The 20,337-nt window shown below is 46.1% G+C and overlaps 1 long non-coding RNA gene across 1 annotated transcript in view; it reads left to right on the forward strand.

Annotated features, from left to right (window-relative positions):
- Positions 1-17,947, forward strand: part of LOC109458453 (uncharacterized) — a 33,304-nt gene extending 15,357 nt beyond the window's left edge. Inside the window, exons 6-8 of the long non-coding RNA XR_012496035.1 lie at positions 14,849-14,914; positions 15,394-15,419; positions 17,807-17,947. This is a non-coding gene — a long non-coding RNA (uncharacterized LOC109458453). The remainder of the gene's footprint in view (positions 1-14,848; positions 14,915-15,393; positions 15,420-17,806) is intronic.
- Positions 17,948-20,337: the final 2,390 nt, after the last annotated feature.

Here is a 20,337-nt window from a genome sequence, read left to right on the forward strand (position 1 = left end):
ATAATCATTCTCATGCTTTGATATCTATTCATCTCTCTAGAATGGAAGACAGAGCCCACTATACAAAGAGGCGTGTCAGTGACAGAGGGGCAGTTCAATGTGTCTTTGAGCAGAAACAGAGAGGTTAAAACATTGTCATCCTTAAGCAGGTCCAGAGCCGAGTGAACAAGCCAGACCTCTGTCTGCGTCCTAGGAAATTGCTGGCTGCCATTCTAATACGAAACATGTTTTTCCAGCCCGATTATGTAACGTGGCATAGGTTGTTTTCTATTTTCTAAGATTCATTTGAGCCTTGAGAAACAGTGCCAATCCCCAGGCAAACATCAGTAGATTCCCCACACAGGACAACACCAGTATTTGCAGAATTTATCACCAGGTCTTAACGGGTTAGAAGCTGGAGTTGAATGCAAGATACTGTCAAAGCCCATGCCTACTCACGTCTCTTTGTGGAGATAGCATAGTATATGAATTAGATAAAGTGTGGGAATACTTCTCTTTAACCTTTCGTGGGGTGGGTTGGTCCTGGAGAGATTTTCATAGTTTACCCTACAGTGACACCAAAATGAGCTGCCCTGGGTAGATTTGTGGGTAGATGACGCATGGAAGCGAAGTGACCTCACGAGACAAAATCCGATTGCTGTTCTCACTCATGTTTTGGGTCTTCTCCCATCCTATACATTGTGCCTGTTAGCATTCGGTGGCATTAAGAGTCTGTGAGGAGCGAAGACAGATGGGAGGGCAGGGGAGGCTGTGCTAAGTGCTGTGCTGGCAGGCTGCCACAGCCTGAGTGTTAGCAGATTCAAACTCTCACCCACGTCTTACGCTCTCTCATCACAGGACACAAAAGAGGACACTGATTCCACCTCCTCCAGGACAGCTGCATCATCAATTAATTGACTGTAATAAACAGGCAGTGGTTCCTTTGCTCTTTGTCAGAAGGCGGGGTTTGCAGTTTAGGTCATTTTGGAAAAGCATGCATCAGTACAGTGTAAGTGTTCCGTTGCTTGACATTCAGTTATTAGAAGCTCTCTACTCACTGGCATATCTCCACACTCAATGATAACTGCTGTTTAAAGCAGACACCCAAGGTCCAGGAAAAAAAATAATAATAACAATAACAACAACACATGCTGAGCACTTCCCATGTGCCAGGGGCTGTACTAAGTGCTTTTCTTGGATTATTTCCTTTAATCCTCATAACAACTTTACAGACAAGGAAACTGAGGGCTGTCTAAAGCCAGAGTCTGTGATTCACCTTCCTAAACAAAGGACAGCAAAATTATAGTTTGTGCATTTTTAGTATAGGGTTGTATCAGCTATTGCTACATAACAAACAGTAATAAGCAGGCATGCAGTAATAAGCATGTATTTATTGCTGACTGTTTGCAGGTCTGCTAGGTGGGCTGAGCTCAGCTGAGCTCAGTGGGGTGTCTCCAAGCAACAAGTTAGGTCTGGAATATGTTTCAAATTCTCACATTCTCCTGGGACCTTTAGGGGGGCCAGAGTATGTTCCAAGGCAATGGGAGAAGCCCAAGTGTGCAAGACATGTCAAGCCCCTGCTTGCTTCACATCTGCTAACGTCCAATTAACCAATGAACAGGGCTTGAACACTGTCAAACAAAAACCTACCACAACAGTCTGTTTTGTTACATTCTAATTCTTTGGAAATGGGTCATCTGAGTTTGATGTGGTAACTGTTTATTAAGCAAAATATTTAATGAATAAAAGATCTTGTTTAAGCGGAGTATAGCATTAGGAACAGAGACAGTGGAAATGTAATGGCTCTGGGCAACATCAGAGGGGGATAGTGGATGGGGGGAGGGGGGTTGATAAACGGCTAAGTATTACTTTGTCTTGTGCACCTGAAATTAAAAAAAAAAATCTTGTTTGTTCAATAAACATTTATAGAGCGCCTACTGTGTGCCAGACACTGTGGTCAGTGATGAAGATTCAGAAATTAAAGGAGCTCCTGGGTCTACTGGGGGTATTACATACATACACAGTTTCAGTAGCTATATGTTAAGTTCTCTTTTCGTCCATGAAGGGAGCTAGGGTACGAAGCCTCAGAGGAAAGCAAAGAACAGTGCTTCCAAGGCAGGCACTGAATGGGTTTGGTGCCAGGCATTCCAATTTATCAATAATCTTTAAACTGGGAAACCCATGCACCATTTTGCCTCTAAGACCTCATTCCAGCTCCCAAACCTTCAAGAATCCCACAGAAACACAGTACCTGGAAAATATAAGTACCGTAGAGATGTCAGCGAATACTGTTTTAACCTCCAAATCCCTTCACCTGGAATCGAAGGCCTTTGCTATTACACCCAACCTACTTGTCCAAACATAGTTCCCATTATTTCCCTACATGGATCCTCTGCCAATCAACGCATTAGTGTTGAAACATGTCACGAGCAAGCAGTATGCCTCCATGCTTTTGTCCCTGCTGCTCCTCTGCCTGGAACACTCCCTTTCTGCTTCACTTGCCCTTCTCAGTGACTCAGCTGGGCATGTCCCCAGCCTGGAGCTTGGCCAGCGCTCGTCCTCTCCGCTCCGACAACACCCTCTGTGAACCTAACTTAGCACAATTAGAAACCACCTGTTGGTAGGAGGGTTTCTTGCAAAGAGCCTGAATCATCGAGAGCAGGCACTGCTGACCCTTAAGAGAAGCTCAATCTATACTGTTTGAACTGAGCTGATGCACGCTGGGTCAGTAATCCAGTTCCTCCAGCTCTATGCCTTTGGGAAAATGGCTTAAACTTCATGGTCCCATTCTGTAAAATGGGGATAATGATACTTTTATAGGTTAGAGGTGAGGATTAAAGAAAGAGTTGTGAATTATTTACCCAAATAAATAACTTATATTTACACAAAAACAGGCACATGAAAGTTTATAGCAGCTTTATTTTTTATTCATAATTGCCCCAAACTGGAAACAACTCAAATGTCCTTCAGCTGATGAATAAACTATGGTACTTCCATACAACAGAATACTATTCAGCAATAAGAAGGAACAAACTATTAATGTTTGCGATAACGTGGGTGAATCTTAAATGCATTGGCGAAAGTCACGCCAGACTCAGAAGGATATACGTATGATTCCATTTGTATGACATTCTGGAAAAGGCAAACCTTTTAGGGACTGAGAACAGCTCAGTGGTTGCTGGGGGTTAGGGGTGGGAGAAAGGTGTAACCACAAAGGGACCAGGTGACTATAAGAGAATATTTGGGGTGATACAACTCTTCTGAATCACACTACAATCTAATACATAGAGTTGCCCAAACCTATGCATTTGCAAAAATTCATAGAGCTGTACACACACACAGAATTTTACTATACATAAATACATATAGTAAAATGTTGCGTATATATGTGTAGATAGACACATATAGATGAAAAAGAAAAGAGAAAGCATCGCAGCTCTGAGCACAATGCCTGGCATGCAGTGAGTCCCTTTGTTTGTAAGAAACAGATTATTTATCACTATTGTTTCTAGGTGCCCTCTGTTACGTAAACATCCCAGGGCTGGGAGACCAGAGAAAGAGGCTGACAAGTCCAACATTATATCAAGAGTTTATTAAGGGAACTTTCATACAAGGTGAGTCTTGGGTGGTGCCAAGGTGCCATGGCTGTCCTCCGAGCCATGTGGCAGGCGCTAAGGGGTTACACAGGACGGGGCAGGATGGATGGGAATACTGGGGCATGACCACCCCAGATAAGGGGAAAATGCCTTACCTGCTTGCCTGGGGAAGGGCAAAGGCCTGTTCCAGGAACCAGCAGGATCCAGCGTGCCATGGGGAGGGGTCGGACAGCCTCTGAGGGGGTTTACGGGAAGCAATCTGTGTTCTGGCCTGGACCTAGCATGAGGGTCCGGCAGCTGTCACGTCATTAAACAGTCTCTCCTCCACACCCTCCCTCAGCAATCAGTAAACTCCAGGAAGGTGGGACTGTGTTCTCTTCAGCTTTGAGCACAGGTCACCCTGCCGAGGCCTCATCATAGCAGGTGCTCAAAAGTATCCGTTGGTGGCCGGCCCAGTGGCTCAGGTGGTTAGAGCTCCATGCTCCTAACTCCAAAGGCTACCGGTTCGATTCCTACATGGGCCAGTGGGCTCTCAACCACAAGTTTGCCAGTTCAATTCCTCGAGTCCCGCAAGGGATAGTGGGCTGTGCCCCCTGCAACTAAGATTGAACATGGCACCTTGAGCTGAGCTACCTCCCGAATGGCTCAGTTGGTTGGAGCACAGGCTCTCAACCTCAAGGTTGCCAGTTCGATTCCTCGACTCCGGCAAGGGATGGTGGGCAGCACCCCCTGCAACTAAAATTGAACACGGCACCTTGAGCTGAGCTGCCGCTGAGCTCCCGGATGGTTGGTTGGAGCGCGTCCTCTCAACCACAAAGGTTGCCGGTTCGACTCCCGCAAGGGATGGTGGGCTGTGCCCCTGCAACTAGCAACGGCAACTGGACGTGGAGCTGAGCTGCGCCCTCCACAACTAAGACTGATAGGACAACAACTTGACTTGGAAAAAAGTCCTGGAAGTACACACTGTTCCCCAATAAAAGTCCTATTCCCCTTCCCCAATAAAATCTAAAAAAGAAAAAAGAAAAAAAAAGAAGTATCCGTTGGTGAAGAGTAAATGCAGAGGCACCTTCCATGCTGTGCTGTGCAGATGTGGGGCTGGTATTTGCTACCCACCCACTCAAAGGCTGAAGGAGAGAAACTTTCAGTCAAGAAGAGCTTCTTGGGGTGAGGGAAGGCAGCCCCAGGAGGGACTCCTGTCCTGAGCCAGGTTTCATGTTTCTTGGGAGTCTCATTCTGGGCAAAATGGGCAGCAAGCAGTAGTCATGAGGGAAAAGATGAACAGCCAGCCCTAGTGGCTCATTGATGTTCCCATTATTTCTCCACTCTCATCATTGCTCTAGAATTTTCTCTGGACTACCTCTGCCTTAAGAAAGACAGTGAGAGGGAGAGAGAGAGAGGAAGATGTCCAGGGAGAGAGAAGGCGAGACTGTCATCCAGCTACATCTGATGTAGAGGTCTCGCTTAGGTTCCCGTCTCCAATTATGGAATCTGGACCGCAAGGTGCCCAGGCCCCTCCAATCTCTTCAAACAATCAAATCAATGGACACTGGAGTGTTATCAGGACTCTAGCAAGTCCAGCAGCATTCCACATTCTGGATCGTTCCCAAATCCCTTCCTCACTCCTCCCTTCTCCCCTCCTTCCAAACGTTTGTTTCCTTTCTGTCATTTTTGGGTCACAGCACACAGCTAAGCAAATCAAGGGATCTGTGCATTTTAACAGGTGCCATCTTAGGTCTTCATTTGTGTGGGGCAGGAATGGGAGGAGGTATTTATTTATTCAAGATCGCTTTTTTTCTAATAAAACAAATGTGTATTCATTTAGAAAATAGGGAAATAAAAATATACAAACAGGGAACTAAAACTAAAACTCTCCTATAATTCCATCATTAAGATATAACCACTATTAATATTTTTGGTATTATTTTTATTAGTTTTGGGTGTACAAAACAATGTAATAGTTAGACATTTACACTCCTCACAAAGTGATAAACCCCCTATCCCCCAATCTACTACCCCTCTGAAATAGTATATAGCTGTTACAATTCCATTGACTCTATTCCCTATGCTGTATTTTACATCCTGTGAATATATATATATATATATATATATATATATATATATATATATGAAATTATAGTTGACATTCAGTATTACTCAGCTTCAGCTTCAGGTGTACAGTGCGGTGGTCAAACATCTACACCGTCTATGAAGTGGTCGCCCTAATAAGACAAGTGTCCATTGGATACCCTACCAAATCTTTACAACATTATTGATTATATTCCCCAAACTTTTCTCTAAGCCTTTTTCTTTGCATGTCTCCTACTCCCAGTTGGAACCACACTGTACATATCATTCTGCATCCTGTATTTTTTCCATTTAACATTATATTATAAATGTTTTCTCATGTCATTAAATATTCTTTAAAATGTTACTTCTATTTAGAATATATTCTGTTGTATGAATGTTCCACAGTTTAATTAATACCCTATTGTGAGATATTTAGCTAGTTTCCAATTTCTCATTATTGAAAATGACTCCACAATGAATACTTTAGTGCATACATTTTTGTGTACATCTTTGGTTATTGCCTTACGATGGATTATTTGTAGTGAAATTACAGAGAACTGGCATTTTTAAGACTTTTGGTATACCTTCACTAAAGTGCCCTCTAGAAAAATCATAGCAATTTATATTCCCTTCAGCGCTCTAAGTGTTTATTTCTCCTCTTCTTAACAAACTCTGGGTCCTGTCATTCTCAAAAGAATGATTTTTGCAAAACTGACAGATGAAATATAGCATCTTATTTATTTATTTATTTTTGCATTTCTTTCGTAAGTGATATTGAACTTGGTTGTGGTGGTTGTTTATTGACTATTTGTATTTCTTTTGTAAATTGCCTGTTCTTGTCCCTTGCCCATTTTTCTATTGTGATCATCTTCCTTTAAACTGTTGATTTATAAGCCTTCTTTCGTACATTTATTACAACTGCCTTTTCCCCTCATCTTAGCAAATTACTTTTTAATTTTGTTTTTGCTGTGTTTAAATTTTTTATGTAGTCAGGTTATATATTTATTATTAACACTGATTTATTCATTTTTATATGAAAAAAATCCCTGGGTACTCTAAATACTTTCTGTATAATATTTTCTTTTACTTAGCTTGCTAATGCATTTTGGAAGTAATTTTGGTATCAGGTAGGTAAGGAGACTTCATTCTCTCTCTCTCTCCATATATGTATATATACAGACACACACACACGCACGCGCACACACAAGGTCTGACAATTAAGTTCTCAAACTCATCCTAGAAAAAGTGCTACATACCTCATTGCTGAATATCACTACGGTCACCTTCGAAGTACTCCCCTTGTGAAGCTATGTACTGATGCCAGTGCCTAGTCCACCCTTCAAAGCAATTTTGGAACTCTTTTTCTGGAATGACCATCAGAGCTGTCGTCGTATTACCCTCCCTTGATATCCTGAATGTCATCAAAATGTCTTCCTTTCAGTATTTCCTTTATCTTCAGGTAAAGAAAGAAGTCGTTGGGGGCCAGATCAGGTGAGTAGGAAGGGTGTTCCAATGCAGTTATTTGTTTACTGGCTAAAAACTCCCTCACAGACAGTGCCTGTGAGCTGGTGCATTGTCATGATGCAAGAGCCATGAATTGTTGGCGAAAAGTTCAGGTCATCTAACTTTTTCCTGCAGCCTTTTCAGCACTTCCAAATAGTAAAGTTGGTTAACTGTTTGTCCTGTTGGAACAAATTCATAATGAATAATCTCTCTGATATAAAAAAAAAAGGTTAGCAACATCGGTGCAACAAGTTCGTGAACTTAATTGTCAGACTTCGCGTGTGCGCACGTGCCAAAAAAAAGGATACGTTTTAAGAAAGGAAAAAATATATTAAAATTGTAATACTCAATATATACTGACAACAAAAGATGAATACAAGTCACGTTTGATTTCTGCAATTACAAGAGGTGCTCAAAGTGGTTACCATCAGCGTCCAGACACTTCTGATTATGGTGAATTGCTGCTTGAGCAACGTTGACGTAAGTGTCCACTTGTATACATTTTTTTGGCATCCCTGGTATATATAATTTTTTTAATAAGTAGTGTTACAGCACCGCTTATGTATTGCACAAGCTTCTCTTTCCTTGAGTCACGATGCCATCTTTATCACATACCAAATTCTCATTAAGTTGCTTCTCTTTCTGAGCTCTAGTCTGTTCCACTGATCCATTAATTATTATGTCAAATCACACTATTTTAATTATTCACAGTACATTTTAATATCTTCTAGGGCAAGCCCCAGCTCATTATTCATCTCATTCTTAAGACATTTAACCCAGCAGATTGATAGGCTGAGAGTGAGGAGGGCAGATTTGAGGCAACAGGGGAGACTGATAGCGTCCGGAGCTCCAGAAACCACACAAGGAGGAAGCCCTCGTACCTGCAGGGGGACTTTGGAGCCCTGAGAGAGGCTCTGGTCTAAAACTGCCCTGGGGGTCTGCCTGGTCCTCCTAAGGAGAGAGAATGAATAAACCCAAAAGCCAGAGCTCATTTGCCCATTTGCTGTTGGTTTTCTGCCAGTCACAGAGGCTGCTTTGGATGAAGCACTAAAACCTCCCAGAATTCGGGCCCCACCTGCCCTGCCCGCTCTTCCCAGGGTGGGGTCTGAGCGGCTGCAGCCCCCATTAGGCTGAGCGCCCTCCCCCACCAATGTGGGGACTGCTCCTCCTGCAGTCAATGAGCCCCGGCCCCAATCCGGGAAGTCAGCGACATGCTGGAGCTCATGCTGGCCTGTGGGCCCAGAACCTTATCTGGTTATATGGCTGGGATTCAATGAGTGTTTTAAAGGAGTGCTATTCACATCAGTTCCACCAGGCACTCATTTAGGCAATTTTGGAAACAAAATCCCAATTAAGCACCTTCACGCTTTTTAATGAGCTGAGTCCCCAGTAGCCACACGCCAGTTCTCCCTGCTATAAAGCAGGCTCTTTCATTGTGTCCCAGGTGTAGTAGCCGCCCTCGGATGTGACAGCTGGGAGCACGCTCAGTCATCTTGCAACAGAAACACTGGTTTTGCTATAGCACCTGAGGCAGAGCCCTTGGATAGCCTGGGGAAGACTAGGAAGTGACAGCATTTTCACTTACGTGCGAGTAACCTAGAGGCAGCTGACCAGGGCTCTCCCCTCTCCTCTCAGGCAGATCCTTTCCACTAGTGTTCACATATGTCCGTTTCCATATTTAAAAAAGACAAGAACAAGCACTTTGCAAGACTCCACCTTGCAAAGTGACCGACCATCTATCTGGGTTTTTCCAGAACTAAGTGGGTTCCCAGCACTCAGGATGTTTAGTGCGCAAACCAGGAGAGCCCTGGGCTCACAGGCACCAGGCAGTCGCCCTACTCCACACCCTCCTCCATCTTCCTCATCTTCTCACAGCCAACCTCTCTCTCCACGTCCTCAATTTCCATGCATCCCACTCCATTCCAGGTTTCTCCCCAACCTTGGCGATTGTCTCGCTTATGTTGCCAAACCTAGAGGATGTGCCTCCATACTTGTTTCACCTGACGCCTCAGCAGCACTCGACGGGGTCACCCATGCTCTCCTGTGGCCCTCTCTGCATGGGCTCTGTGATTCCACGCTCAAGGTCATGGCTCCTCCTACCTCTGCTCCTTCCTCCTCAAGCTCCTTAGCTGACTGCAGTTTCTCCACATGACCTTTAAATATCGGTGTCCTTCCCAGCCCAATCCTGGGCTTCTCTCCTCTCCCTCTGCACTTTCCCTATGAGGGTCTCATCCCTGCCCATGGCCCCAAATGCCACCATGTGCCCTGGCTCCCAAAAATCTCAGTCCAGCCCAGGTCCTTCTTCTGAGCTCCAAGTCCATGTCTCAAATACCTGAAACTCAGCATGGCCAAAATTGAGCCCTTAACCTTCCCTCAGCCCTCTGTTTCTCACTTGCTCGTCCCCACCTCAGCAGAGGGCTTGGCTGTCCACCCACTTGCTCCTCCTTGACAGCTCTCCTTCCTCACCTCCTGTATCCAATCAGTTATCATGCTCTTGAGTCAGTTTCCATAACATGCGTCCACTTTGTCCGATTCTCACCTCCAGGCTACCATTCTGCCCAAGCCACCTCAGTGACCTAAAGTGACCTCAGTATCACCAGGACTCTCAGTGCCCACTCATGCCCTCCCTCCACTGGCGGCTTCTTCTGTAAAGGAAGAGCCTTCCTCTATGGAGGGATCCTTAAAAATACGTATCTATTTCATTTTGCTTTGGACCATCCCTTGGTGTCATCAAAGTTCAGTGTCATTGGCATTGGCCTTCCAGGCTCCAGCCTCACCTGGTCCCACTGTCCATCCTGCTCACCCAGCTTTAGCCACCCTCCGTCGAGCCCCCCAACCCATAGGTCTTTGCACAGGCTGTGCTCCAGGCGTGGAACGCTCTCCTTCCCATTCCCAGCCCTCTCCCAGCTTATTCCTTTAAATCTTAGCTCAGATGTCACCTGGTTGCTAATGCACACTGACACTTCCCTGACCCACTCCCATGAGCTCCTAACAGTCTGAGTGCACTCTTCATAGCACTTACCTGAACTGTGAGTAGGTTAATTACATAACAAACGGCTTACTGCCTGTTAATGCCTGGTGAGTGCTGAGGGCAGGCGGACCTCCAAGGACCCCTGTACTTAGCACTGGGCCTGACATTTAGCAGGCCCTTGATAAATACTTGCTGAATGAAAGGAACTGGATAAGGGGCATGAGTTGAGATTGGGGGCAAAGAGAACGTTCTGGCTCCCCCTCAGTGCACTGTCTGACCCCAAATCAAGAATATTCCATGAGAAGCTGCTGACTCTAATGCCTCCTGATGCCCCATTTTCTCTGGGACTCTGTGCTGCTGGCTTCCCCAGGTAACGTGATCTTTGAAATGGTCTTTTATAATTTCTAAGGTCAGTGTGTGCGTCCCCTTGGGCGCACTATGGGATGTTTGTGATACTGTACAAATGGAGAAGTATCAAATGGTATGCACCCACACAGCTGTCTGCTCCTTTAAAATCTACACCAGTAACTTCCCAGAGTAGAGGGACAATTATTTTCTCCTGCAAATAATACAATTGGTGGAAGCACATATCCATTGGCTAGTAACCAAAGTGGCTGTAATTCAGGCTGGCTTTGAAGGTTTCTTATTAGAATCTCCAATCAGTTTTCCTAAGCTAAATATAAAAATTGCAATGTATTTTTTCTCATCAAACAATAATTAACTTTAATGCTATTAAAATATGTCATACCCAAGATACTGTATGATTTCGGAAGCACCGTGAATTTAATATTTGGATGGAAACACGGTTTTAGTAATGCTTTAAGAGTGCTCCACAGCTCTCTCTCAGCATTACCCGGGCTTGACACAGTTTTACATCCCTTCTTAATTAGCTTATAGAGAGAGATTTGCTTCAAGTCATGTACCCACGTAATAAAGGTCTTTGTTGCCATATTTAGAAGACTATGTCCAGCATAAATTCCACTCCCAAATCTCTTTCTCATAATGAACCTCCATCGACATAATGAGTTCCTTGGAAGGAAGGCATTCTGTAAATTAAAAATACTAATGAGTCATAATGAATTATTTTCCTTATTACTGGGAGCAGGGCTAACCTTGGGCACATTTTCTAGTAGCTGAAAGTGCCTTGCCTACACCCAGGCCTGCCCTCTCCCCAGAGATGGTAATCTAAAGTAGTTTCTCCTTTTTTATTTTCTCATCAAAACTATGAATCCCCCAAATGTCCCCGATCTTAGCTAGTCTGTCTTGGAGGAAAGGAAGTTACCAAACACACTAAGATTTGAATGACCAAACGCACCATTAGCCCTTTCCAATGTTGCTCTGCCTGAACCTTTCCAGGGGGTATTCTTATTTAAAAATGTAGCTGCTTAGCACCGAAGAACTGGTGAACTTTCTAGCTAAGATAAGCTGAGGGTTTTAAGGGTTGTCGGGTTAAAAGTAACAGGAACCCACTCAAGACCATTACACAAAGATTATTTATTGGTGGGATACAAGAGCAGCCCTCACAGAACTCAGTGGAAGAGGCACAGCCATGCTTTGGGAGGGTCAGGGACAGAACAAGAGAGCTGTGAGGAAGTGGGTAAACCTTTTCTGTTTCTCTGGGTCTGTGGTCCATAGACTGTCATCACAACTGTCACTCTCTCCCCTCTCTGCGGGCAGGCTCTCTCTGCTCTTCCAAGCATGTGGGCCAAATATGGCTGCCTTTGAGCCGACCTGCCCTCAGTTCCACACTCCTGGTGGGAGGGCTGGCCAGGCACAGCTTGGGTCAGGTGTTGCCCCTAGCTCAGTTCTCTGTGCTCATGGGGTCAAGGCCACAGGGGACAAAGAGTGCCTGGCCCAGGATAAGGATTCAGTTATGCATTTGTTGTTGTTACAAAGAGGGGTGGGGATGGAGTAACATCTCCAGAAGAAGTCTACTGCACTAGGCCCCAAAGTGCTTTTGCTGAATTGGGGTGGGAACCTGGATTGTTGAAGGGCTTTGGGGCACGAGAGTGACAGTGGCTCATGTGTTAACAACAGGCCTGTGGTGGGATCTGTATGAGTGGGGCAAGGAGCTCCTGGCGCCATGTTTACCTACGGGAACAATGACTCGCAAACAGTGGGATACGTTCTGACTCTCTTGGCACTGGTGTCAGCTGGCACTCAGTGTGGTTTAATGACTCAAGAAAAGGGAGATTTGCCATCTGTTTTCCACTTTGCATGGACTTGTTGGGAATTTGGATAAGTGACTGAACCTCTTTGGGAGTCTTTTAATTCCAGTTCTCTTAATAAAACTGTTATACGCACACACATACACATAGGCATATAACTTACATATTTGTCTGTTATTGTTTTAACAGATTATTATTGTGTTTCTCTTTGCTGGCCTGAAAGGACACTGAGGGTACACAGGAAGGGCCTCAGAAAGCTGGCTAGGAAGTCGGAGGATCATACGTTGCTTGTAGCTAGAACGAGAGCTGCTTCGACTGCTTCTCAGGGAGGAGAAACGCTTGCTTCATGTGAAAAGTTACATGTCCTTCGGAATGATAAATCTGGTGACCTAGGAGGCAAAAAAAACCCCACACAGAAACATGTGACACCTCAGATCTGCTCCTTTGGGCGGTGGGTGGGCTTGGGGAGAAGGGTGGGGAAGGGCCTGTTTTGTGAACTTGGATGAGGGAGATTTTTAAGAAGGTAGAAAAGCCCCAGGAAGGCCTGTTGCAAAAGACTGTGCTATTTCTGCAGGAGTTTTTAGAGAGCATCTCCCAGCTGGCTGTGTCCTAAAGGAGAGTACTTAGCCTAGCTATTCCTCCTGCACGTGACTCTGTTAACATCTAAATCATACAGGTGAATCGTCTCTCACACAGGCTGAAGCAGAAAACAAAACATAGCCATCTCCTTGGTAGGGAGAAGCGGTGCAGTGGGGCCAGGCAGGCCGGGTCAGCAAGCCCAGCCCTCCGTGGCCCAGGCCCTCCGGCTGGGGGCGGGGGGTGGGGGGGTCATGCAGTGAGGCTTCTCAGAGGAGGGGGCTGCAGGCCTGCTGAGTGGAACCCGCTTCCAGGTTTCATTTCCGTTACTCAAAGGAGTCATTTATGACTCCGTCATGGCAGGCTGACAGGGCAGATAGCTTTTGGCAGGAGTCCTTTCTACTTCTCACAAATTAAATCATAGAGAAAGCCACCAGCAGTGAACACAAAGAAAGTGTTCAAGGCCACTGGGTGGAGGTGAACAGATGTTACAGACCAACTGTTCACTAGAGTTTAAAAATCCACAAATACTACAAAGACAGGCCAAAAATTAATTGGGCCATGGACAGCTAAGAATGCTGCCTGGGATGAGAGTCGCAATGCAGTTACAATCAATTAATAATAACACAGAATCAAAGGACAACAACCAACGTGCACAGAGAGCTTTTCCGTTCACACACACATTTTTATTTCACCACAAAACCCCCAGATGCTAGGAGGTGGGCTGCCCAGCTGTTACACCCCTTTCACAAGCACAGAAATCAAGGCTGTAAAAGCTACGTCAACTTGCCCAAGGTCACACCGCTGGTAGGTGCCAGAGCCAGGGCTCACATCAAGGCTCCCGGCTCCCTCAGTGCCCTTTCTGTGTTGCCAGGCTGCTCCTTCAAGCTTGAGTACAGGGCCACCCCACGGGCAGGGCCACCCCATGGGCAGGGCCATCGCATGGAAGGGCCATCGCATGGAAGGGCCATCGCACGGGCAGGGGAGAGAGGGTCAAGCAGAAGCTCCCAGGGCCCCAGGAAAGAGTCCAGGGTCCTGTCACTTGCAACCCCTTCCTGTTTCCCACTTCACATTGGGGTAAGGGACTTCAATTTAACTGCCCCCCTTTAACACAAAGTAATATATATTCATTGTTTTAAAAATATATACAGATAGGCCTAAGAACATAGAAATAAGAATTCTATTACTCAGAGATAAGCATTTTTAACGTTTTAGTGCACCAAAAATCATCCTTGCAGATATTTTTCTCTTTATTTTGACACATTTCCTCAGAAAAATGGAATTTGTTGTTCCTGCCGTTTTGTAACTTCTCATTCCATATACGAGTATTATGAATATCCTTCCGTGTCAAATACACTTCAACAGTGTTTTTCTCATTTCATTAAAAATGTTATGTATGTTTTATGATTGCAGAAAAATCATAAAATTATATGCTCATTGTAAAAATATTCAAATTCAAACAGTACAGACATGCACAGCAAAGGAAGCAAACATTTTGCTTAATGCCACCCTTGGGACATAAGCAGTAATGCTACATTTCCTATTTCCTCTTCATGTTTTTTTTATGCACAGAATAGACATAACGAACTTATGTGTATATATGCACAATTATATTTTCCCCCCTACAACGTAGGTTCATAGACCGTCTGCCGTTTGCTTTTTCCCTTCCGGTAGTGTGGTCATCTTTTCCTCTCAGTACATGGGGTTGGTTCTAAGGCATCTTTGTTCCAATCCTGGAGAAAGGAAAACCTGAGGGGAATCAAATTAAGTAAGGAACAAAATAAGCAATAGTAACGCGGGGTTGGTTGCAGCATTTGGATTTGAGACTGCAAATCCAAGGAGGGAGACTGCAGCTCAGGTAGCGACTTGGCACTCATCTGGAGGACGCAGGTGAACAGGCCACCCCACCCCCGGGCCACCTGAGAGGAGGGTCCCAAGGCACCAGGTAGCTCCTGCCCACCCTCACAGAACGCTCGGTGGCTCCTCAGGTGTGTATATTCTCACGACTGCCCTGATCCCTCTGCTGCACGACGAACGTGATCCCAGAGTGATGAGTTGACTTTCAGGCTGTTTTGTAAGTAAATGACTTTACTCTCAATGAGAAGTCAGTGGTTCTATAGTTGTGGCCCCAGCAGTCCTAAGGAGGCCATCTGTCCACATCCACGGGGAAAACCAGATTCTGGCCAGTGGGCCTGCTGTTTAATAACCTAAAATCGAGCAGCGGCATGCCAGCCTGGGCGGAGTCCGGATGGGTCTAGAGAGGAGCTAACAAAGGCTGGGAGGGATCTAGGTCCAGGAGAGGTTGGCCCGGCGCTGCCTCCTCTCTAGGAGGCATGCTCACCAGGACACTTGCGATGTGCGGATGTGTAGACTGGGATTCCTGAATGCTCACTCTGGCAGTTGTAACTCCTTGGAAGCCACTCCAAATCTGGCCCCTCTGCCCTCAGGGCCACCTCCACCTTCCCTCTCTTCCTGCCTCTTGTCATGGCGGAAGCTGCTGCCCACACGTGACCCAGGAACTCCCTGTGAACAGGGAGGCAGACCGTACAAAGAGCCATGGTAAAGACCCAGCCATGACTGTGGGCTCTTCCCTGAGAGCTGTGTCATCTGTGAGAGCTGGCAAACATTGTCAAAGGGAGGCTTCTGAAGAGCAGGGACAGCTGTGGGCAACATGCAGGTCAGGGTGGTGGGTACATTTGCTAGAGAAACAACAAGATGCTAAATAGGATGGGAGAAGCTAATGGAACCTGTCCTCTCCTAATGGGTTGAAATGACATGGATCAGAGATATCGGGAAGAAGGCAGCTTATGTGAGCTGCCTTCTCTCTGCTGTGGTGGGCAGAATAATGCCCCCACCCCCCATGTCCATGCCCTAATTCCTGGAACCGGAGAACATGTCACCTTTAGTTGCAAAAAAAAAAAAAAAAAAAAAAAAGAAAAAAAAAGAAAAGAAAGAAAGAAAAGAAAGAAAGAAAAAAGAAAACACAAAGGACTTTGCAGATTAAGATAAAGATCTTGAGATGGGGAGAGTAGCCCGGATTGTCCAGGTGGGGCAAAGTAATTACAAGGTCATCATAAGAGGGAGGCAGGAGGGCCAGTCAGAGAAGGTGGTGTGACAATGGACGCAAAGGCCGTCAGAGTGGTGCAGCCACAAACCAACGAGTGCAAGATGCCTCTAGAAGCTGGAGAAGGCAAGGAACGGACTCTCCCCTAAACCCTCCAGAAGGAACACAGCCCTGCTGACACCTTGATTTTAGCCCCGTAAGACCCATTTCAGACGTGACTTCCAGGACTGTAAGAGAATACTATATCCGTGTTGTTTGAAGCCACTAAGCTTGTCATTCGTTGCAATAGCAACTAGGAAACTAATACACTGCTTGACAGAAAGGAGGAATGAGAGGGTATTACAACTTTTGTTTATAAATTTCCATTATATTTACTGCAGATAACAGCCTCCTCAGGAGGAATGTTGGTTCAGAAAGGACGGCCTTTAATGGAACTAAGGTCTATGGACAAAACCAAGTAAGGTGGTTTCCTCAAGACTGCATTTTATTAAGTGTCACATGGGCTCTTTCCCAAGAAGGGCTTATTCTGGGAAATGCGTTAAGTTGGACCATAGGAATTCACAGCAGCACCTGAAATTGTTCCCTGGCTGGGAGGGAATCCTTTTCTCTATCATGAGCAGAGCACAGCTCTGCTCAGACCGGGGTGCACCTTCAGCATGGTCCTGGGAAAGCCACAAAAGCTGCCACCTCTCTTCTCGGTATTTCTCAGACCCACAAAGAAAATGGTGAGAGCTGGTGACCACCCAGCAGAAGCCTGCCAGAGGTATCCTTGCCCTGCCCCGCTTTCAGAGAATAAAGGCTGTGGGAGGTCGTTCTTCTCTTCTCTCCGCAGCCCCAGCTGGCCAGGCAGATCTCACAGGAACAACTAGGGGTTCCCCAGGCTAACTTTGAAGAAATGAAAGGGCAAGTTTCTAACAGAAAGTGTACTCCTATCCCACATCTAGGCTTATTGTAGCTTTTTTTAAGAGCCTGCTCTGTAACTCCCACGTGGACAGTTCTTGCCGGTACATTCACCTTTTGGCTCCCTGTTTGCAAAGCTGCCAGCTCCACCAGCTTTCCCTCTTGTTGGTGTTGTCTGGAAGGAAGGAAGCCAAGGGTGCCCCCTCACCTCTGCCTCTGCCGGATGCACCCTATGCCCCACTTTTGCTCACTGACCCCCAAACGAAATCCTGGGGGATTTCTTCTCATGACTCAAAATCCTGACGTTTGCAAAGGCCAGAGTTCTTTACAGCTTTTCAGGGGACCACGTGCTCATCATAAACGAGGCCCAGTTGGAGTTCTTTGCAGAGCATGTCAAACTGCCCTGAGATTGGGCCTTAGCTCCATGTGGATGAGGTTTAAGTGTGTGTGTGTGGGGGGATCTTTAGTGATTTTTTTTTTTGAATTGCAACTGGTGTGTTCTCTAAGCGTCTTCAGTATGTTTCCTGCACTCTAAGGCAGGAGTTCACGCCTTAATGGACACCCACTGAGTGCTGGGGTCCTGAGGTACAACAGCGAACTGCCCTCACTGAGCGTTTGTCCTCAGCAGCTTGTGAAAGAGGAAGGTCTGGGCGCTGAGGGGATTTCACTTCATGGAGGGGCGGGGTTAGGGAGGCCCCAGGCAGGGAGCCCTTTGCTGTTCCCTCACTGTCAGAGCTGTGCGCACCCCTGCGGAGGGGCGGGCCGCCGCACTGGGTTCTAGTTAGACGCACTGGGTTCTAGTTAGACGTGGTCAAGTCCGGTTCGGGAGGAAGGTGAAATCAAGGGTGTGATCGGAGCACACTGCCACCCGGGACAAAGCAGGTAGGGGATTGTCTGTGTGCCCGCAGGCAGCTCTCCTGCCTCGCACCTCAGGGGCGCCTTCTCTCCCATGTGTGCAGCCTTCATCCCTGTCCAGCGGTAGCCGGTGGTTCTCACTGAGCGGTACACCCCAGCGCAGCGCACCAGACCATCGATTTCTCCTCAGTGCATTCCGGGTGGGTCGACACCCCACGTAGGTCGGAGCCTTTAATTTCCTGCCACTTACGTTTCATCTAAAAATATCTGAGCAGCCACAGGATCCACTCTCCCCAGGAATGACCTAAAACCAAAGTCATGAAGACTAAAGGATTGCTTCATGTCCATTTGAGAGAGACACGTTGGGCTAGAAAGGGAGAAGGCTGGTTCTCAGAAAGAAAACTTTTGTTTCTGGTTTGCCTTGTGCCCAGCCGGGAGTAAGGGCGCGGCTGGGTGCCTTCGCGTGGCTGGGTGCCCCCCTGACTACAGCAGCCCAGCGATAGAGGGGCCCGGTGAACACAGGCATTTCAGTGTCACAGAAGATGAACAGGGCCGGAGCGAAGTCAGCGGGAGGCCACTGGGAAGCTGGAGGGTAGGCCCAGGCCACCTCGCCACTCCCCATGTTTCTGGAAATAATAATGGGTGCACCAAAGTAAATGATAACCACTAAGGAGACAGCTGGAATGATCTGGAAGCATGTTGGAGCACAGGAAAGGAGAGTAGAGTTCTCTTCAGGATCTGCCCCTTCCCGGGCCCCACATCCCAACTCCATGCTCCCTGCAGCTTTTTCCTCCTCCCCAAACAAGGGAACTCAAACAGCAGCAGCCACAGCGGACAACCCACAGGACACGGAGGTGCCAAGGGCTGCCCCCAGTGCTGTCTGGATGCTAACATGTATGTCTTCACAGTCTCTGTGAGGTGGGCACCACTCTCACACCCATTTACAGATGAGGAAACTGAGGCACAGAGAGGCAAGGACATCCCAGTGGGGCCCGGTCACAAGGTTTTGGGAAGCAGGCTCTCTCTCATACACAGCTGTCACCTTCAGAAAGCCAGTTTCTTAGAAGCTTTAACATTTGTAGATACATCCTTGGATTGCATATAAAAAACCAATAAAAGACATGGAAAATAAAGTTGCTCATGGTCACATTAGTGATAGGAGAGTAAGGTAATCCATTATGGAACACCTGTACAAGAAAGCCGTTCAGACCTGAAAACTGCTGTCAATAAATGCCTGTGGGAAAGAAAAATTGTCTGCACTGTGTCATTACATGAAGACATCAGGTTCTAAAACAGTACACGCCTTGTGATGTAATTTTTGCTACACACACACACCCACAGAAAAAGATGCATGTTGGTGCTCTGTAGCCTCCTAGGAGACCTGGCTGGAGACCCGGCACAGATTCGCATCTGATGCATGCAGCTGAGGGTTTGCAGTCTCCTGTTGTAATTGCAAAGGGGCACCATAAGAGACTCAGGCTGGGGATGTCGGGAGAGTGTGGCTTCTCAGTTCTTCTCTTCCTAATGGAGACATGCTCGGCGCTGCCTGATCAGCATGAGCTCCATCAGGCAGGCGGCAGCTAGCCACCAGCCTCCTACACTCCCAAGTACCTCTCACCCTGACAGCCCCACATCAACCTGTCTGCTTACAGAATTTGTGTTGGGGAGGCCACTGCCTGGCTTACATCTGCGTCAAGGTGCAGTTTGCCACCTGTTGTCTACATGCCACAGAGCAACTACTGGGCATCTCAGGCGTGGACATCGAGGCTGAGGGAGGGCTGGGCAGGGGCCTGAGCACGGGGACACTTGTCCTCTGAGTGGCACCACGTAAGATTTCAAATTTTATCTTTCTTTGAAATTAAAAAAAATTTCAATTACACTTGACATTCATTAGTATATTAGTTTCAGGTGCACAATAATATAGTGCTTAGACATTTATATAACTTATGAAATGATCCCCCCAATAAGTCTAGTACCCACCTGGTATCATACATAGTTTTTACAATATTATTGACTGTATTCCCTATACTATACTTTATATCTGTGGCTATTTTGTAACGACCAATTTGTACTTAACCCCTTCCTCCTTTTCACCCATCTCCCCAAACCCCCTCTCATCTGACAACCTTGTTCCCTGTATCTATGAGTTTGTTTCTGCTTTGTTTATTCATTTGGTTTTTTTTAACATTCCACATATAAGTGAGATAATATGGTATTTGTCTTTCTCTGTCTGACTTATTTCACTTAGCATAATACCCTCTAGGTCCACCTATGCTGTTACAAATGGTAAGATTTCATTCTGTTTATGGCCAAGTAATACTTCATTGTATCTGTGTATCTCCTCTTGTTTATCCAGTTGTCTGTTGGTGGACATTTAAGTTGCTTCCATTTCTTGGCTATTGTAAATAATGCTGCAATGGAGATAGGCGTGCATATATTTTTTTGAATTAGTGTTTTGGATTTCTTTGGATACATACCCAGAAGTGGGATTGCTGGGTCATATGATAGTTCCATTTTTAATTTTTTTGAGGAATCTCCATACTGTTTCCCACAGTTGCTACACCAATGTGCAATCCCATCAATAGTGCCTGAAGTTTCCCTTTTCTCCATGTCCTCACCAACATTTGTTTGTTGATTTTTTCATGATAACCATTCTGA

This window comes from Rhinolophus sinicus, linkage group LG04, assembly GCF_036562045.2.
Source record: "Rhinolophus sinicus isolate RSC01 linkage group LG04, ASM3656204v1, whole genome shotgun sequence".
Lineage (NCBI taxonomy): Eukaryota > Metazoa > Chordata > Mammalia > Chiroptera > Rhinolophidae > Rhinolophus > Rhinolophus sinicus.